Below are 21,244 nucleotides of genomic sequence, written 5' to 3'. Positions count from 1 at the left end.
GATCCCGTGGGGCTGGTGCTGCTGGAGCTGCTCAGGGACTGATCCCCATGGGAGAGACACGGATCCTGTGGGGCTGGTGCTGCTGGAGATGCTCAGGGCTGTGGGACTGGTGCTCCTGGAGATGCTCAGAGCTGGGGAAGGCCCTGGCTGCACTTTGCAATTCAAAGCATTTGCAAACGTGTCCTGCCTTGACTGTGCCCTCTGTCCCCAGGGGTGCTGGGTCCTGCCTCCTCCATCCCTGCGAGCAGAGACCCTCAGCAGCTGAGTGCCAAAGATAATGGGAGGATTTCCCAGGATTTTGGCTGCTTTTGAGGTGAATCTGCTGGGTAATGGGCTGTGAGCAGCAGGGCAGCTCACAGAAAGCAGCTCAGGGACTCTCCCTGCTGCATTCACTGAGCTCTGTTACTCACTGCCCATTACTGCCACACCAAGAGGCCCCAGCCAAAACAAGCCTCCACTCCCCTGCTCAGAACAAGAACCTGTCCTTTTCCCTGCAGGCTGGAGAGAGCACCAGGAGGACGTAGAGCAGGACAGAGAGAAGGGGGAAAAAGCCCAAAGCTCAGTGACTATACAGGAAGAGGCTATGGCCTCTTTGAGTCCTCCCACTACGAAACTAATCAATTACTAAAGTAATTATTTCAATGGAATTTCTCCATGCACTCCACAGAGTGCACTAAGAATCAGGGGACACTCAGGAGCTGGGAGAATGTTCCCAAGGAATGGGGCTTTGAGCAGCTGGAGAGGGGAAAGGCAGAGGGAATCACACACAGCAGGGTTGTGTCAGGGCAGCAGCAGCTTTCAGAAACACCCCCTCAGCAGGACCCAGAGCACCAGCAAACCCACACCGTGCCCTGCCCTGCCTCGCCTTTCCCTCCTCACTCTGCCTTGGCAGGGTTAATGCCTTTGCACCACAGGCTCTGACGAGTTCCCTGAGAAGCCATCAGATGGATCTACACCACTTGGAGCTCTCCTTTGTCTCTAGGACTCCTTTCTGACATTTGTCTTTAAAAAGCAACACCATTCATATGAAAAGTTGATTAATTCCACTTGTTATAATTAGGCTGACAAATAAAAGCAGCTATTCCCCCCTGCGAGCACGGGGGATAATGGTCCTTACCCTTCTCAGGAAAGCGCTTCGGTTCCAGGGGTGAGAAGCTCTGTAGCGAGCACTAAGTGTTATTATTAAACTGTCATTAAAAGCATTTCAGGAAAAGTTCACAAACTGCAGGGGTTTCTGTCATCACAGCATCTGGCTGGGACAGCAGTTGGGCTGAGTGTTCCTGCCAAAATCACAATGGTACCAAATTCCCTCCCTCCATCCCGGAGTCCCAGCCACAGCCACCTTTGGAGGGGACTCACCTCCAAGGATCTCTGGGGGATCAGCTCCCACCACGGTGGGCCTGGGGGGCTGCTCCATCCCCACTGCATTTCTGGGGGGTCCTTGGCAACCTGACAAAGAATAAACCCACCAGGAAAGAGCCTGGAGCGGGGGAACAGCGATATTCACTGACACCATCCCACGCCATCTGCACAAAGCTTTGGCCAAGTGGGGCCACAGCAGAGACCAGGAAGATTTGCATGGCACAGGCAGAAATTCACTGCCTGTGTTTTATTCCCTCACTTTCCCTATTTAGCCTTGGCAGCTGAACCAAACAGCACCAGGCAGCAGCTTCTGCATCACCCAGCAATTCCTCAGCAGAGTTTGGGAGACTGCTCCAATAAACTGGAGCAATGGAGTTTTGGGGAAGGAGGAACACTTTGGAAAGCACGAAGGAGAGCATATTTAGCAGCTGCAAGAGAGCTGGAAACAGAAGGAAGCCTTTGAAGAGCTGGGCTGATGGAGAGAGATGGAAAAATTATGTAAAGCAAGAAAACACATCCAGAGCTTGCAGGCAGGCTGTGAGCCCAGAGGGGGACGGGCTGATACCAGAAGAGCCTTTGATTTCTCTCCTCTTCCCAGTGTACTCTGCAGAAACACTTCAAATGTTAACAACTTCCAAATGTCAGGGTTTAGGAGAGAGGGCCCAGGACTGCAGGAACTGCCCAGCAATAGGAGCAGTGTCCTGGAACCTCCCTCCCACCCTGAGCCACGAGGCTGCTCCCGGTGCCGGGGCTCAGCTGGTGCCCCTCAGCCGTGCCCTGCTCGCTGCACATGGACGGGGGGATTCCCAAACAAAACCCCTCGTTCTGGCTGGCGGGGAGCGGGGAGGGCAGGTCCCCTTCCCCGGGTGCCTCGCCAGGTCCCCGGGAGCAGGAGCAGCCTTTATGTAACTGCGGCGCTGGAGCCTCACGCTGAATCCCAGAACTGTCATCGCAGCCTTTGCAAAGCCATTTTTACCTCTCTAAGTGTGGCTCATCAGCGACGAACATGAAAGCTGCAAACCCAGTGTGGCAACTCGGGACTGCTTAGCAGGGAAAGGAGAAATAGAGCACGCCCGAGCAGCTGCTGAACAAATCTCCCTACAAAGGCACGATGCTGCCGACACGGCTCCCGCTCCTGGCTGCTTTTGACAGCCTCACAGGCAGAGCAGTGAGACCCTGGAGCTTTTCAGTGACTCCCAGTCTCTTCCCGGCTCCTTAACAAAGCCGATGGCAGGTTAAAATGGCCGGAGGAAAAAGGGAAGGTAAGTGTGTACCTGTCGCAGCTGCTCAAACCAGCGAGGAAATTCAAAACCCTCGGGTAAAATCTAAATATATATCTGCAAGGGAAGCATGAAAATCTCAAGGCAGAGCACAGTAATGAGGCACGGCCAAGTCACTTTTCCAGGTGAGTACATAACGGGGTCACTCTCATCTCCCAGGATGGAACGAGAGCGGCGCCGGGTCCTCCCCCAGGCAGAGCCGGGCTGGGCAGCGGCCCCGAGCGAGAGTGAGCGTGAGAAGGGCAGCCCCCAAAACACCCAAACACGGCCGGGAGGAGCTGGGGAGGAAACAGGGCAGCCCCCAAAACACCCAAACACGGCCGGGAGGAGCTGGGGAGGAAACAGGGCAGCCCCCAAAACACCCAAACACGGCCGGGAGGAGCTGGGGAGGAGGCAGGGCAGCACCCAAAACACCCAAACACGGCCGGGAGGAGCTGGGGAGGAAACAGGGCAGCCCCCAAAACACCCAAATCTAACCGGGAGGAGCTGGAGAGGAAACAGGGCAGCCCCCAAAACACCCAAACACGGCCGGGAGGAGCTGGGGAGGAAACAGGGCAGCACCCAAAGCACCCAAACCCGGCCGGGAGGAGCTGGGGGGAAATGCCCGCCCCTGCCAGCAGCTGCTGCCTCCCAGCAGGAATGATCTTTGCACCATAAATGTTTATGGCTTCAAGCATTTGTGAAGCGCTTTCCCAGCGGGAATCCGCAGACGCCTGGGAAATGCCCCCGGGTGCCGCTGGCGATGCCCGTAGGGGGAGCGGGGCAGGAGAGGCTCCGTGCCCGAGCTGGGGCACAGCAGGAGCAGCAAATCCACGGCAGAATGACCGAGGCAATCCCTTCCCTTCGCGGGGCCCGAGCCCCGCGGGTGCTTTCGAGGCTGGGATTTGGTGTCCTGCTGCTGCAGGAGGCTGAGGCAGCACCTGGAGAAAGGACAGGAATGCTCTGGGCATCCCAGGCCAGGCAGCAGCCACTGCCCCTGCGGCACCTCTCCATCACAGCCAGCTCCAGGGGACACCCTGCGCCCCCGGGATTCACCCCAGCTTCTCCCAGGGGATGTGACAGGCGGCGAGAGCTGGAGAGGCGCCTCTTGCTCCCCACGCACCTCTCCCGAACCCTTCTGGAATCTGGTTCCGTGCCCAGCAGCAGAGCGCCTGGAGGAGCCGGGGATGCTCCGGATGGAGACGGCACCGCGGCATTCCGGAGGCACAGGCAGCTCCTCGCTGCTGCAAACACCTCTGAGCCGCCTGGCACAGCTCACCAGGAAGCAATTTCACAGGGATTTGCAAAATGCCAGAGTGATTCCCACTCTGCAGTTTTAAAGGATTCCAAGACTTCTTTTTTTTTTTTTCTTTTTTTTTTTTCATGATGTTCTTGCAGCAGCTTTGCTTTTAAAGTATTGAAATTGTAATGTGATGCAGAGCAGTGTCTGCTTATTAAATGGTGCTAAGGGTTTGCACTGAAAAATGTGGAGAATTTTAGCATCTGAAAACTTGCATAAAACTTCTAAAAAAATCCAAGAAAAAAAAAGATGATTGACATTCAAAGAAGAAATTTTGGCTTTGGGGCTCTCCATCAGCACTGCCAATTATGTCTCATGGTAATAACCCTCCCCAGGGTCTCTGGATGATGCCAGGTACCATTTCCCATACATTTTTTCATTTCTCTCAGCATTCTTTTTGTAATGCATTATATAAGACCGAGAAAATGGCAAGTCCCCATAAAGAGGAATTCACAGTGTGCTGCAGAAATGAGGCATGAACTCCATGGAGTCTGTGACAGCCTCATCAGGCTGTGTGGGAAGGACTAGAACAGGGGGTTGTACCAGACCATTGATCTCCAAGAACGTTTCTTATTTTAACTTCAATGAGGAAAAATTTGCTTACCCATCAACAACACACTGTAGGGTTCTGCTGTGAGCCAGGAGGCCCTGCAGGCAGGTGATGTGTTCAGAGTCACCTGCAGGCAGGTGATGTGTTCAGAGTTACCTGCAGGCAGGTGCTGTGTTCAGAGCCAGGTGATGTGTTCAGAGTTACCTGCAGGCAGGTGCTGTGTTCAGAGCCAGGTGATGTGTTCACAGCCCAGTGATATGTTCAGTGTCACCTGCAGGCAGGTGATGTGTTCACAGCCAGGTGATGTGTTCACAGCCCAGTGATATGTTCAGTGTCACCTGCAGCCAGGTGATGTGTTCACAGCCAGGTGATGTGTTCACAGCCAGGTGATATGTTCAGTGTCACCTGCAGTCAGGTGACTGCAATGCCCAAGTCACACAGGTGCTGTCGTGGATGTGACAAAAAGGGTCTCACTTTCCACATCCAGCCAAAATCAGGGGTCAGCCCCGAGGCATTAAAAAGGCAGGGATGTGTGAAACTGTGGCCCTGAGGGAAGAGGATCCAGGAAGTTTTGCACAAAACCCTCCGGAATTCTCCCCAGAGGTGCATCACACTTCTCAGAGCTGAGCCAGGGCAGGAGCCAAAGGTGAGCTAAAGCCACAAAAGGATTTTAAAATATTATCCACCGTTGCCCTTGTCTGCTCATCAGCTTTTGGTTCAACTGCCATGACCAAATCATCTGCTGGAAAGGGAATTTCCACTCCAGGAGCTGGTGTGACAGCAAATGCTGTTTCACAGACCTTGGCTGCCCTGAACATTTACAGTAAAAAGCGCAGCAAAACAATGCCTTGGCCTGCTCTCATCTCTCATGTAAAGACACAAAGAAATCAAAAAGAAAAGGCTGCAATTTTTTACACAGTGTCTCCTTAAAGACTAAACTGGCATCATCATCCTCTCCATTTATATCCATCCTGGCCAGGCAAAGGCTTTTAGGACGAAAGATGGTTTAATAAACAGACATTTATAACAAATGCCAGATCTTGCAGCTTCATCATCTGGAAAAGAGTCGATTAAACCAAGTGAGAAACTCCCTGATCACTAAAGGTGTCTAATGGAATTAAAATTGAATTATATCATGATTAATATCTTCACCAGCACGTTCAGCTGTACTCCTTTCTCTCCCTAAAATCTGCCTGTGGGAAACAGAGCAAAAAAAAAAGCTTAGGGGTGGAAAGGGGCATTAAAGATTTGGGTAATTGTTCCAGTTCTCCAAAGTTTCTCAGGAAAAGCAGCTGTGAGGTCCCAGAGTGGTTCTTGGTGCTCTCCTGTGCTCACCAACCCATGCTGGAACTGCAGCACTCGCTGTGCCTCTTGTGGATCATCCTCCTCTGACAGGGAGCAGGGGATTCCACCAGCACATCCAAACACAGCAAGGGAAGAGGACACGGACTCACCCAGCCTCTCATCTCAGTCTCTCACAATTCCCTGCTGCAGAGGAGAGCATTCATTCCCTTCTTTGCCTCCTCCCTCCCGCTGAAATCCCGACCCTCGCTCCTCTCCCCAGGCTCTGAGATCCAAGCTTTGCTCTTTGTCAGAGTTTTTGTGGTGTTTTTTTAAACTCTCACCGTTGGAAAGGAATTCAGCCCTTGTGCATTCTCAGTGGGCACATGTCTGCAAACAGAAACATTTGTGCTGCTGAACCCTGGAAGGCTGAGCATTTCTGAGGCACAGAGCACAGCATCCGGCACTAAAACCATTTACATGTTCTTAGTGCGAAGGAAATATTTCCCATTAGAGGCCGTAACAAAAGCTGCCTAGAAATTGTTTTTCCTCTCAATTTTCGCACAATTGCTGCTGGCAATAAATCTCCCCATCAGCACTGGGCAGTTCTAAGTGCAGTTGCTGTGTGGGAAGAAGCCAAACAAAGTGACAATACCAAACTTATAAAAGCATCTCAGAGGAAGATGGAAAGGAAAAATTGTTAAACTACAGCTCTGGAAGAGGCTGAGGAGCTGTAATGGTTTTATGTCACCATCTCACACTCTCAGTGACCCCACAGAGCAGGAGCTCCTGCAGCAGAGCATCCAACTCATGGCAGTCCCTGAAGAACAGCTCTGAGCTGACAGCTTGAGACATCTCCATGCTGGAAAGAGACTGTAAAATCTTTCCCCACACAGAAAAACCTCATGGTGCTGATTTACTGACCTGGAAGTGATGGATTTTGAGAGGCTTGAGAGAAGTAGGGATGAAAGGCTGGATAGAGAACATGAACTTCCCCTTCCTTGTGTGCTGGCTCACGAGTGAGCACATTCCTGCACACGTGTGTGCGAGCAGCTCAGGACAGGAATGCCCCTGTGCCAAGGAGCTGGAGCTGCTCCAGATCAGCACAAAGACCAATCCTAAATCATCTGAAGTGGGAACTGAAGTGTCAGAGAAGGCCTCGACTCAGCAGCGTGGTTGTGATTGCATCAAACTGTAATGAAGCAAATCCATCTCCAAAATGCAACTCCAAGAGCAGTAACTGAGCAGCTTCCTCCAATAAATGCCTTCCCAGAGCTCAGCTGCAGCTTCTGCTGAGAAATACGGGCACCACCTAATCCCACTTCTGTCCTTGAACAAACACCGTGACTGTGCATTAGAAACACCAAACTAAATTAACACACGAGTGTCCATGCCAATTATTCCAATTAAAGCCTCGTCTAAGAGCTAATTATCACCCATTTTATTAAATGAGAACATTTTCAAACAGTGCTCCCATACGGAGCTCTCAGCCCAGACACAATTACACACTTCACACATTGATACTGGACACTGGGCAAACAAGATTCCCTCGGTCTCTGCAATTCCACCACAGGCAGAGTTTGCCTGAAAGGAGTTTTATGCAGATTTTTGGCTTCAAAAAGCTGTATTTGGCACCCATCTGCAGGACCCTTTTCTGTTTAAACTGCTTTTTGCTCACCTACAAGGCAGCACCACTGTGCCAGTGAAACTCTCGAGTTAAATTGCTCTGGGGAGTGATTGAGGCGTTCAGAACTAAGGCAGAGCGACTCAGCCAGATGCTCGAACTGGTGGTAAGAGTGATGTGAGCTGGAGCAGGATTCCCACAGCTCCCAGGAGCTCGGGCTCCGTGAGGCTCCGTGCTGGAAAAACGCCCACTTTTGGCAAAGCCCTGCCTCGCTCGTAAACATTTCACTGGGGGATTTTTTTTGCTGCTTTTCTGACAGGATAACACATTTCTCAGCAATGTCGCTCCTGCCCACAGGATGGCAAGGTCTCAAGCTGACATTTGCTAAATATCTTCACCACCTGCTCCCCAGAAATATTCCTCTCTCCTAGACAGAGGAGACCTTTTCCCTGACAGCTCCTGCCACCAGGGAGGTGGCACATACCTGCCCGGAGCCTCCTGCTCCGGCTGCTCCCTGTCACCCAGGGCTGCAGTCACAGCGGCCCTGACCCGGCTCACGGAGGGCTGCGAGCAGCAGCCGGGATTTTTTGGGGAGCTGTGGTGGTTTCACAGCTCCCCAAATCCTCTCGCAGCGATCCGGAGCCAGAACCCCGCTGCGGCAAAGCTGAGGGTCGGTGATGACTTTGCTGATGGCACATCGGGAGAGAAGCAGGCAGAGCTCGGAGCCTCTGCCCACAGAGCCAGAGCTCCCTGCATGGAGGGAGCTGCTAAATTTGCAGAGCCGCACTCGGCTGCTCTGGAGGCTGCGTGGGCTGCAGGAAGCACGGCAGTGTCTAATCCAAACACAGCCGCAGCCTCCCCCACGGCTCCTGCCGAGCCCCAGCGCTCCGGGATGGGGGAAACACCAGCCCGACGGGCCGGGAATGGGAATGAGCTGGGAACTCCCCGTGGGAACAGGGAGCATCACCGCAGCCAAACGCAGCAAACCGCGGGTGCCAGGCACGCTCAGCACCGGAGGATGTGCTTGGGGTGGCCTCACCTTGCAGTGAAGCTTTTGTAAGAATCCTGCTGTCGGAGGGGAGGCTGAGAGCACGCAGTGCCCGTGTCCATCCCCAGCCGTGCAGGAGAGGGACAAAGCCCATCCCGGCAAGAGGAGCCCATCCCAGCCCTCTGCAAAGCAGGACCAGCTTGGAGGAGCCTGGGGGTCCCTCACACGGCAAGAGGAGCCAGCATCACACGAGGAAGGGAGGATTCGACCTGCAGATCCATGTTAAACTCCAAGAGTTTGGGAGGTGTGGAGAGGAGGATGGCAGCAGGACCCTCAGGACCCTCGCTGGGTGGAGGATCCCGGCTTCCAGCCTCAGCAGGGTGGCCATGGGTGTCTGCTTGGACAGGAGATGTGGACAGACCCACACCTCGCTCCCTTACACCCCATGGACAGGAGACACAGACAGACCCACACCTCACTCCCCTACACCCCACAGACAGCGTATCCAGCATCTCAGAGACAGACGCCTCGCAGCAGCCAGCTTCACATAAAGCTACAACCAAAAGCTCAGAGACAGGTGACAACAGAGGGTCCTGGAGAGCATAAGAAAATGCCAATTTGCCTGGATTTGTGGAGGAGTTGGACAGGAGTGATGTGTGCGCTGGCCTCCAGAGGGCCCCTCCACAGTGAGATGGCAGAGGAGCAGCAAAAATCACCCGTGACAAAGGAACTGGTGACAGCAGCAATGTGAAAAGCTGCTCAGCAAAGCCATGGCAGCGGGGCAGAGAGAGGGACAGACAGACAGACTGGCAGCCCCGTGACAGGGACAGTTTGTGTCTGAGAGGCTCACCCCTGTGACAGCAGGTGTGCTCTGAGCACAGGGAGCGCCCGCGATCTTCTCCATCGCTTTGTGTGACACCCAGAACCCATCCAGGGACACAAACCCCTCTCTGAGGGGCAGAAGGTTCCTGAGGGAACAGTCAAGAGAATTCAACAGAATTCACAGAATCACTGGGTTGGAAGAGACCTCCAAGTTCATTGAGTCCAACCCATGCCCTGACACCTCAACTAAACCATGGCACCCAGTGCCACATCCAGTCTTTTTTTGAACACATCCAGGGATGGTGACTCCACCACCTCCCCGGGCAGGCCATTCCAGTACTTTATTATTCATTCAGTGAAAATTTTTTCACTATATCCAACCTATATTTCCCTTAGCACAGCCTGAGATTGTGTCCTCTCGTTCTGTCAGTGGCTGCCTGGTGAAAGAGGCCAACCTCACCTGCCTACAACCACCTTTCAGGAGCTGTAGAGAGTGATAAGGTCACCTCTGAGTCTCCTTTTCTCCAGACTGAACAACCCCAGCTCCCTCAGTCCTCGCCCTGCTCCTCACCCTGCAGCAGCCCTGGTGCCAGGGAGCTCCAGCCCCACACATGAGGGCACAGTGGCACAGTGACAAGGTGGCACAGTGACATGGTGGCACAGTGACATTGTGGCACAGTGACATGGTGGCACAGTGACATGGTGGCACAGTGGCACAGTGGCACAGTGACATGGTGGCACAGTGACAAGGTGGCACAGTGACATGGTGGCACAGTGACATTGTGGCACAGTGACATGGTGGCACAGTGATATTGTGGCACAGTGACATTGTGGCACAGTGACATGGTGGCACAGTGACATGGTGGCACAGTGACAAGGTGGCACAGTGATATTGTGGCACAGTGACATGGTGGCACAGTGACATGGTGGCACAGTGACATTGTGGCACAGTGACATGGTGGCACAGCACCAGGGCAGCCAGCAGCTCACCAGAGCCCAGCTCCACCGAGCAAAACCAGGATATTTCTGCAGGTACAAACCCAACCCTTGTGGCTCCTTCTCAGTCTTTTCAGGGCTGAGTTCCTCTGGGATACTCCCTCACGGGGAGTTTCACTTATCTTGGTTCTGTGTCAGGAAGGATACTCCAAAGGCTCGTTAGGCTCTTGTTACTTGTGTTTATTAATATATTATCAAAAGACTTGGCAGGTTTTCCCCAGACTTTCTGCTCAAGTTCAATCCACCATCTCCTGGCTCAAAATGGCTTGAAAAGCACAGAATGGCCTCAAAATACATAACTCTTTTATCTTTATACTTATTTTCACCCAATTAACAATAGATACGTAAATTATTTTCCTTAGCGACCCAATGACCCAACACCTGTGTGCTGCACTGCAGCATTCTCTATCCAATCACTTATTTCTACCCAAAAACTTCTAGAAGATGAAGATGAAGAAGGAAGAAGGACAAGAGACAACACCCTAAATCCTCCATCTTGTCTTCTGTTCTCTAAACTAGTTTAAACTCTAAATTAACTTTTTCACCCAGTGACTTAAGAAAACTCTCTAATTTACACACTCACACTTTTAATTTTTCTATTTAACTCTAACAGTTGTTTTCACGGTGTTAGATGAAATTCAGTGTTTTCTTGGATGTCAGAGCCAGGTACCAGAGACAAGGGCACACACTCTGTACCTCTGACTCCAACAACCCTCATTATTCCTTAGCTCAGGCAAGGTTTTAGTTCATCAAAACAGCAGTGCCACAAAGGGAAGATGTGGCTGACAATGGGAAGATGTGGCTGACAAAGGGAAGATGTGGCTGACAATGGGTGTGGCTGACAAAGGGAAAATGTGGCTAACAATGGGAAGATGTGGCTGACAATGGGAAGATGTGGCTGACAATGGGAAGATGTGGCTGACAAAGGGAAGATGTGGCTGACAAAGGGTGTGGCTGACAATGGGAAGATGGGGTTGACAAAGGGAAGATGTGGCTGACAAAGGGAAGATGTGGCTGACAAAGGGAAGATGTGGCTGATAAAGGGAAGATGTGGCTGACAAAGGGAAGATGTGGCTGAAGCTCTCAGCTTCGAGGGACACCTGGCTGTGTCCCCCCTCACCACACTTCAGCCAGTCACCTCCCCCAGTCAATTCCTGGCTGTTTCACTCCATGTTACCCTGCTGACCTCACAAATGCTGTTCTTCTTGCCCACATTCCCTCCTTCCTCCCTCCCTTCCCTCAGGCTGTGCCCGTGGCCTGGCCTGGCTCTGAACCTGGCGGGCTGCGGCCTGTACATGGCGTCAGCCATCGCTGCACACCCACACGCTGCTGCAGGGAGCACAGCCAGGCCATGGGGATGGGGATGCACCCTCTCCATGCCTACAGGGAATTCCATGGGAAAAACCCAGGGGAAACAGCAGGGAGAGGCACCCTGCCATGCAGAAAACACATCTGCCTGCAGAAACCTTCACCCCTAAACTGAGGGCTGGCACCCAGCCCCTTGGGACTGACCAAAGAGATGTCCCAGCCCCGAGGTGCTGTGCTCTGCTGTGAGGTGCCTCAGGAAGGCAAAGATTCAGTTTTAGATAAGCATTGTTAAAGTGGAGACATGGCTGTAAGCCCGGACAGTGTGAATTTTGACCCCCTGCTCTGGAGGATGGGCAGTGTGAGCCCTGGATGAAGCTGTTCCACCCCAGACCCCTGGTGAAGGGTGCCCCAGGAGTTCTGATGGGGTTTGAGTCCCTGGGGTTTCTCCCTTGCTGTGTTTCTTGTGGTCCCTAACCCTGAACTCCACCCTCAAAGGTGGAGACCCTCAAGGGTTCTGTCCTCCAAAACCCCCCACCCTGCCTTTGTTTGGGCTCTGTGTCTCTGAATCTGAGTTTGTTCCCATGCTGAATAAATGGTTTCATGAACAGAAGCCTGTCTCGTTCCTGTCCCATGCTGGTTCCTGTAGCTTCTCTGGACATGATCCTGAAGTTGCAGAACACAAAAGTGCCCATCCACAACATTTGCTCCCCACCTTCCTCTCCCAAAACACCACTTCCATGTCCTGTTTGGCTGTCAGCAAACAGCTCCAGGCTGTCTCCTGAAGGAACACGAGCAGATGGTCTATCTGGAGGAGGACAGAAGCAAGACCAAGCAATTGTGGCCCCGGTGCAAGTCCAGAGAGGCAAAGCCAACTCAAAGCTCCTGGAGTTCTCCCAGAAAGCCGAGGATGGCCCTCACAGAGCACGTCTGCCCCTGCACCACATGGCTGATGTCGTTTTAGAACAGAAAATAACTCTTCAAAATGCTTGCAAGCATTGCTTCACCCACTACTCCAGCTTTAAAGGAGAAGTTTTCTGAGTTTGAGAAGTTTGGAAAATCCTGAATGTTGGAAAACATTCCTCTAATCTGCTGGTAATGTGCTAACATCTGTGGCATTTCTGTCTCACCAAGGCCTTAAGTTTCAACTCTATCACCACAAACTTCTTCATTATCAATTATTTATTACCTAGAATAATTAAAGGGGAAATGCCGAACCTGCCAGGGGATTTGCAACCCTGAAAACCTCCTTCCAGCCCTCTGGCTACGCAGGGCAGATCTTAAGACATCGTCAATGAGGTTGTGGGGACAGAACAGAGAGCAGAGTCTGCCACCTCCCCACAGACTGTCACCACAGGGACCTGCCTGCTCCAGCAGGCTGGACTTTGATCATCTCCCTGCAGTAAAACAGCCAGCCATAGATTTGCTAAAACAGCAACAAAAAGCTTCACAAAGAGAGGAAATGAGGTCACGGAGCCGATGAAATTCAATGCTATTAATTTATACAAAGTGTGATGTAGCAATGGAGTTTAAACTCTGAACTTTCTGAAAAATATTTTATCTTTTTTTAATTGCAGCAATGGAGAAAATTAATGGACTGATAATAGAAGAAATCTCCAGGTTTGGGGACTGGGAGGCTGCAGTGCCAATCCTTGCAGGGCAACCCAAGAGCAGCTGGCAAGAGCCTTGCACTGTGTGACCCACTCTGAGCTGTCAGTCAGGAGCAAGATGAGGTATTTTATTTGCCAGTGAACACCTTCATCTCTGCTATGGATCCAGACAAGTGCCAGTGGAGCAGAGGCAAATGCAGCATGGCAGGGAAATCTGCGCTCGCTGCAGGGCTTCACTGGCAACGTGTTCTCATCTCTCTCGATGAGCAGTGCTAAAATAGGAGACAGTAAAGGATTGGTCCTGTCTGTTGGTGAGACTTCTCAGAATCAGAGATGTTTGGATTCAGATTCCAGCCTTTTATTCCTGTCTAAGCCCCTCTGCTGCACAGACTGCAGTGAGGTGAGATGCCTCACAGGAGCATGTACAGGAGCACTCACTAACCAAGTTATTCAGGCTGTGCTGGTGATCTCTTTTCCCACGGGCACGCAGGGGTCTGAGGGAGAGCAGCTCACACCTGAGCAGGGCTGGCACCAGGACAGGGCTGGGTACAGAGGGACTGGAACCTCTGTATCCCCCAAGGTTGAGAGCCAGGGATGACCGAGCCCTGATGCTCCCTGCACACAGTCAGGAGCTGAACAGGTTGTGCAGAGGAAAAGCAATGAGCACCACCTTCAGAACAGTGATAAATCATTTCCCTTGGGAACAAAGATGCAACTGTGATGAGAGAAAGTGGTGGGAAAACACAGCAGTAAAATTTAATGCATTCTCTGCAATTACAGCTACAGCTGCCAAGTTGTTTCTCGTGCTGTCACTACAGCAGTGGTGACACTTTGGTCTCAGCCCGACCTTGCAGCCTCACCTAAAGCAGCACAACACTCCTGGGGATTCCTGCAGGCACAGAGCTTTGCTGTGCTGACAAACATCAGCAGGTCTGTGGACACAGACTCACACTCCTGATACATCCCCATGCTAAGGAAACCCTGGCAGATCTCAGCCAAGGTTTGACATCCAACCACCTCCCCTGGCTCTCCTGTGGGAGCTGCTCCCTGCCCTTTCCCAGCAGGCTGAGGTGGCACAGGAGCTCCAAGGAGCAGAGAGATGCACCAGGGCCACAGCAGGAGCCACCAGCGATGCCCCACCAGGCTTTGGTGGCACACCAGGAACACGAGGAGGGAGCTCTGCCCCAGGTAACCACAGCAGAACCAAAACTCCAGCGCTTCTCACACCCCTCTGCACTCCGCTTGCCAGGACATTTTTCAGTTCAGTGTGTGCTGTACAACTGGTTGAGGGGAGGAAAACAAAATTCATTTTACCCATGTGTTTAATTTTCCATGAATTTCCAAGGTTAGGCTGCCCTGGGAACGTGCTCACCTCACGGAGCACCTGCAGAGCCCTTGCTCGTGCTCTCCTCTTCACTCAGACACCTTCAACACCTTGAAACTCTGCTTTCTCTTCCAAGCCCGTTTCCCCAGTAAATAGAAAAGAAACCAAAGGGAAAGTAAATAAGTGGGAAAAGAAAACCACCCCAGGGAGGGATGGAAATTTGAGTCCACAGTGTTAAATTGCACTAAATAACTGAAAATCAATGTTGTTCTTCCTTTTCCTCAAGGCACAGCCATACATGACAGCACTCCAGGGGTACCTCTGCTCATTCCACCAGCCTGCTACGTGCACTTACTTTTATTGCAAGCAAGGGCCCACTGCTGACAGTGAAAACAATATCCCTGGAAAAAAGCAATGGCAATTTTTTAAAATAAAATAATAGTTATAATTACAAGAGAACAGCATTTCTTCTTTGCTCTATTACTTTCATAACTTTCCCTAATACTTCTGCTAATGTCCAGGGGTACCTGCCTTAAGATGAAGACACAAGAGCACACCAATAGCTGTGAGGAAACATCAATTAAGAAAAGCTCCAAGCAGCACTGTAATTAAGACACAGTGTTGGGAATCTGCAGCCTTCCAGAACAACTGGAAAAACAAACCTCAATTAAGAATGCTATCATTAAAAAAAACCTGCAAACAGAAGAAAACCCAAATCAATTTTATAAAGCTGCCTCAGGCTTCCAATGCCCTTCATCCTGGTATATCCCAGCTGGAGCTGGGCTGAGGAATCCAGTGGCAGCATATGTTGGTCTTGCCTCTGTTAGGGGTGAGGAGCTGCTGGAGAGGAGGTGCCCACACTGTGCAGGGCTGTGCAAGGAGGGTTTTGTGGTTACTCCCCCGTGTCAGGGGCAAATGGGGCCAGCAGCAGATTTAGGAACACCAGCACTGCCCTGGGAGGTTTCCCTGCCCTGCTCAAAGCTCTGCTGCTCTAGACCTGCCACACCGTGTTCCATAAGAGCTGTGGGGATGACTGGAGGCTTGGGATGCTCGTTCTCATTTGATCCAGGAGCAGGAATGAGCTCTCTGGAGGAGCACGGTGTGTCCAGCCTGCTGCTCCTGCCCAGCAGCTTCTCCATGACTTAGATGGATCCAGGGACTGAATTTAGTCCTGTCCACAGCCTTGGCTGGCACAGCAGAGCTGTTGGCATCTGCCCCAGGAAGGGCTGCACCTGCACGTGCCACGAGCCTGCCTGGCCGTGCTCCCTGGCTGGGGAGCAGGAGCACACAGGGATGGCCCCAGTGGGAGCAGGGATGTCCCCAACAGGAGCAGGGATGTCCCCAGCAGGAGCACACAGGGATGGTTCCAACAGGAGCAGGGATGTCCCCAACAGGAGCACACAGGGATGGTTCCAACAGGAACACACTGGGATGGCCCCAGCAGGAGCTGGGATGTCCCCAGCAGGAGCAGGGATGTCCCCAGCAGGAGCTGGGATGTCCCCAGCAGGAGCAGGGATGTCCCCAGCAGGAGCAGGGATGTCCCCAGCAGGTGCAGGGATGTCCCCAGCAGGAGCAGGGATGTCCCCAGCAGGAGCACACAGGGATGTCCCCAGCGGGAGCAGGGATGTCCCCAGCAGGAGCTGGGATGTCCCCAGCAGGAGCAGGGATGTCCCCAGCAGGAGCACACAGGGATGTCCCCAGCAGGGGCACACAGGGATGTCCCCAGCAGGGGCACACAGGGATGTCCCCAGCAGAAGCAGGGATGTCCCCAGCAGGGGCACACAGGGATGTCCCCAGCAGGAGCAGGGATGTCCCCAGCAGGAGCAGGGATGTCCCCAGCAGGGGCACACAGGGATGTCCCCAGCGGGAGCAGGGATGTCCCCAGCAGGAGCTGGGATGTCCCCAGCAGGAGCAGGGATGTCCCCAGCAGGAGCACACAGGGATGTCCCCAGCAGGGGCACACAGGGATGTCCCCAGCAGGTGCAGGGATGTCCCCAGCAGGGGCACACAGGGATGTCCCCAGCAGGGGCACACAGGGATGTCCCCAGCAGGGGCACACAGGGATGTCCCCAGCAGGAGCAGGGATGTCCCCAGCAGGAGCTGGGATGTCCCCAATAGGAACACACAGCGATGTCCCCAGGGGGAGCACACACGGATGGCTCCTGGCACAGGCTGGCTGGGCTGGCAGGGGCAAACTCCTGTTTGTGCTGTCACACAGAAACCTCCTGACAAAGCCTTGACTCAGGGAAACAGCCTAATCCAATTAATAACTGGTTTGGTTTTGCTTTGCCAGGTGGCAAAAGCAGAGGAGAAGCAATTCAATTCCCCTAGCCACACGGGCACTCCTGAGCTCCTGTATGGGATCCCACCACCTTCACCAGTGGAATTTGTTACTTGGTTTGTTCAGGCATCACCACTGAGTTGTCCCTTGAGAGATTCTGCACCCAGGGATGGTGGAAATGAGTCTAAACACCATTGCTGAGGGAATGGATATTAGCAATAATATCCATCCACAAGCAAGGGGTCAGACTGCTGGGGGATGAAGAGCCTTCACCAGCAGAATTTTGTGGCACGCAGGCTCCAGAGCTGAATCTCCTAATTCCAGGTACAAACCTTCACTGGCACACATGCTACAGCCTGAGCAGACTTTGCACTGACTTAAAATATTGGCCATTACCTCACCAGCACAGAAATAAATGTCTCTAACTTCTGGATACAAATTGGAATTTTCAAATTGGCATCTGCATCTTCCAAATAAAATGAGGAAAATTGCCCATTAAATCAAATAGCAATGAAGTGAGGATTCAGCCACAGACATATTCAAGGAACCTGCCTCGGGAACACAAAACTACCCAGCTCCATTAATGTAATGATGCATTTTGATGAGGAAGTCACTTGGGGCATGTTAGCATGAAAACTGCAGGGAAAAGATCCTCCAAGGCTGATATTGCAGCACTTCACTTTGCTCATGCCAAACATAATCTGACCTAAGATTCAGAGCCATCACTTAGTGACAAATTAAAGAAACGATGACCAGATGTCAGGTCACAGACAAAGAAGTTGTCAGACTCTAAAGAAACTGTAAACAGAAACTCAAAAGAATCGGCCCCAGTTGTCAAAATCCTCTTTTCTTGGTTATGCAACATCCAAAATATCTTTGATTTTAAATAGGAGATGTTAAAATTTTATAGAGAAGTTACTGCATTCTTCTGCACAAGCAGCTTTTCCAAACATTCTCATCCATCAAAATGATTTTTTGCTGATAATTAGCCTCAGAAAAATGCACTTAATCAAAGTGACATCCATTACTTCTCGCTCCTGTAAATAGGACTGTGGCTTCTGACGATGATTTTCTGGAAAGCATTCAGACTATTTAAATGAGGCAACAAATAAGCTCCTAATGACACTTTTCTGAGATACAGTTTAATTTTATTTATGGGCTTTTTTTATACGTGCCCCAACCCAGCTGTCAGCACTGTCCAAGAAAAGAGAATGCAGGAGATCAAAAACTGCCATAGTCAGGACAGCAAACATCAAAGGGATGCCACAGCTTGGGGTATGAAACAATATTTATCCATGCAGCAGATGTGCTTTCTCAGCTGCCTTTAATCAGCACTTGCAGCATCACTTCAGAACAGGAGCCTCGCTGGCAGCCCCAGCTCTGAGGGGCTGCTGTGCTCAGCCCCTGCTCCCTTCCCCCAGCTCCATGGACAGAGGATCCCCATGCCCAGAGCACCAGGAATGTGAAAATGTCCCAGCAGTGTTTGTGCCCCCAGTTCTTCATCTTCTCTCGGTTACAGGCTCAGCATCTCAAGCTCAGCCTTTGCTGGTGTATCCCAGAGGCTCCGGGTGCCTTCATGTCCGCAAAGCATCAGGGACATAAGAAGTGCAGTGCTGCCATAAGCAAGCAGAACAAATCCATTTTTCTCCCAGTATTGACATGAACAGCACCTTCCAAATGGGAAAGAAACTTCTGAACCAGGCAAGACTAATGCCAGACAACGGAGGCGACTGCAAGGCTGCCAAAGAGAACCTTCCCTCCCCAAAGGAAAAATCACCTCCCAGTCCCTGTCAGTCAGATCCTTGTGCTGAGAGCAGTTTGCACCCTTTGGGAATTCGGAGCTGAATGACACCTAATCCTGTTTCTCTAACCCAAAGACCTGCCTGGCAGAAATGTCAAACCCAGAATTTAAATACAGCTAAGCCCAAAGCCTTCCACCATCTCGTGGGAGTGAGTTCCGAAGATGAGTAAGATGATCCTGGAAGTAGCACTTGGACTTGACAACTCTAGATTTGCTTGTCATTAGGCTTTTCTCTCTCTGTTTCACAAATTCATTTTCCTCCCACATTCCATTCCCAGTCAGCCGTTTCCTATCTGCTTCCTGGCCAATTTATTGCATCCACCACAGGACGTTCAAAGTGTTATTTTAATTCTCCTGTCAATCAGTCCACCTGCCAAAGAGCAAGCCCTGCTCAGATCAACTGCGTTCATCTTTCACATTGCAAAAACAAAAGCAAATTAGGAGCAGCCTGATTTACCCATTCCACCTCACATTCGCTGATCAGTTCCTTTGGTTCCAGAGGTTATCTGGACCTACTCTCCTGCTGCTGTACCACAGCTCTCTAATTATCTACTTGTTCCAACGAGCTCTCATCTCCTCAAGCTCCAGCATTACCTCATTCCCTTACCTCAGCCCAGGCTTGGTGTCTCTTCAGCATCCTCTGTGACGAGGATGCACTAATTCATCTCTAACAGGAACACTTTTAATTCTCCAGAAGCAGCAAAGCCCAGGCTCCCCTTTGGCCTCCGATCCTTTTAGTCTTTGCTGACCCCAGAAACCTCCTCACTTCCCGCAGCACACTCATCCCAGGGTAATGCTCAAAAGCAGATACTCAAGACAATAATGTTTTAAGCATTCCTGCTACAAATAAATGAGATATTCAGCATTATCAGGGTGTTTTCCTCCAGTGTTACATCTCTGAGTCCAACGAGCTCTATTTTACCACTCGTGGTTCCCGCAGGGTTTAAGTGGGGGAATTTTCCTCAGCCCTGTAACAAAACCCTTCAGAGCACAACGCTGAGCTGCTTATCATCCACAAACACAGCTAAGCCAAAAAGTCTTTCTGCTTCTCATCTTTTTCTCATCTTTTTCTCATCTTCGCCAGCCTAAATCAGCTCCTGATTCAGTGGGTTTGGAGCAGACTAATCAACTAGTCATAATTACTCCAGCGAGCTTGATTCAGCCACAAGGTCCCACGATTATTAATGACTTGGACTGGAATTTAGGCCTAAGAGCAACATTTCCCAAAGCCCACAGCTCAGCTCAGCTCCCAGAGAAGTCAAGTGGACTGCAGTGAACAGCAAATGTGGGCTCAGAGATCTGCATTCCCAAACGCAATGAAATTATCAGTATTTTCCAGACGAAGGGGAAATCAAGCAACTCAAGCAAAAGGCACAAAGCCAGTGAAACTGAGATATCTTGAGAAACAAGGCTAATGAATTCTTGAGAAACGGGGATAATGAATTAACAAAACAACCCAGAGTATCTCCGCATTAAAATTAAAGAGAGATGCTGAATCAGAAAGACTCAAATCTAGAGGAAAATGAAGGTTAAGGGGTGTAACCAGAGAAATACAGAAAGAACACGATCTGCAATTGCCATCTTCCATATTTCTGATGTTTTCAAATACTCAAATATGAAAACTATTAAACCTTCAAACTTGACCAAATGAGCCATATCACAATCATTCTGAAACCCAGACATTTTCTGCAGTGAGAATTTAATGTTAACTTCTCACTTGGTGTCATAAAACTATATTAATGTTTAAGTGTCTGTTAAGGAAATCTGGGCTTTAAAACCTCCAGGATCACAGACTCATTTTTGAGCCAGATCAATTTTATGCAGCGATAAAAGTTAGGAACACTTATAGAGAACATTTGTAAAACCCACATTCACAGCCTCAAAGCCAAATTCTTTTTTTTTTCTTTTTTCTTTTTTTCTTTTTTTTTTTTTTTTTTTTTTTTTGCATGATACTTGTACATATTTAAAAAAAAGAAATTATCTTTTAAGAGAGATGCACAAAAGCCTTGATGCAGGTGTACCAAGCACACAGCAGCTAGTCAAGGACTAACCAGGTTTTTTTCCAACAAAAATTACATCTCTCTCTGTTTGCATCACGCAATTAATTAGTGGGGAAAGATAAAAATCTGGTTCCCCATTAGCACAGCAGCTCCTGGGTATTTATGATATGAACAGAGTTGAAGGGAAGGTGCTTGTTCCTCTTAATTTAGCTGCTCTGCCCATGGAATTTTCTTGCCACTCATGGCATTCCCTGTATTCCCACTCAGCCTGGGGATAAATCCCAGCCAGGCAGGAACAGCAGGCTGCTGCTGAGCACAGAAAGGCCATTCCTCTGGTCAGCCCAGGGAAAGGAGAGCGGCAGCACAACCCCAGCAGCTCTTCAGAGTTACCCTGCTGCCAACACAGCATCCGAGAGCAGCCTGGAGCAGCCGTCCCTCCTAAATAAATGGTTGTCAGCCCAAATTTCACCCACGGTGGAGTCCCAGCAGCCCCTCACTGTTCCACACCTCTCCCCGACCTCGGTCCTTTCTCCTGCTTGCCAGCCCCTGATGGGACTGCAGGATACAGCAAGCTGCCCACAGGGCTCAGAGTCTGCTGGCCCAGCACACACAGACCTCCCAGGACATCCAAACCTCCCAGGACATCCAAACCTCCCAGGATATCCAAACCTCCCAGGATATCCACATCTCCCAGGACATCCACATCTCCCAGGACATCCACATCTCCCAGGACATCCACAT

General features: G+C 51.0%; 1 protein-coding gene across 2 annotated transcripts in view; it reads right to left on the bottom strand.

Moving 5' to 3' along the window:
- KCNT1 (potassium sodium-activated channel subfamily T member 1) overlaps nucleotides 1-21,244 on the bottom strand; it is a 79,214-nt gene that overhangs the window by 46,881 nt on the left and 11,089 nt on the right. The window lies entirely within an intron of this gene.

This window comes from Poecile atricapillus, chromosome 20 (assembly GCF_030490865.1).
Source record: "Poecile atricapillus isolate bPoeAtr1 chromosome 20, bPoeAtr1.hap1, whole genome shotgun sequence".
Classification (NCBI taxonomy): domain Eukaryota; kingdom Metazoa; phylum Chordata; class Aves; order Passeriformes; family Paridae; genus Poecile; species Poecile atricapillus.
The sequence above is the reverse complement of the archived record's forward strand: the minus strand, read 5'-3'. Positions and strand labels throughout refer to the sequence as shown.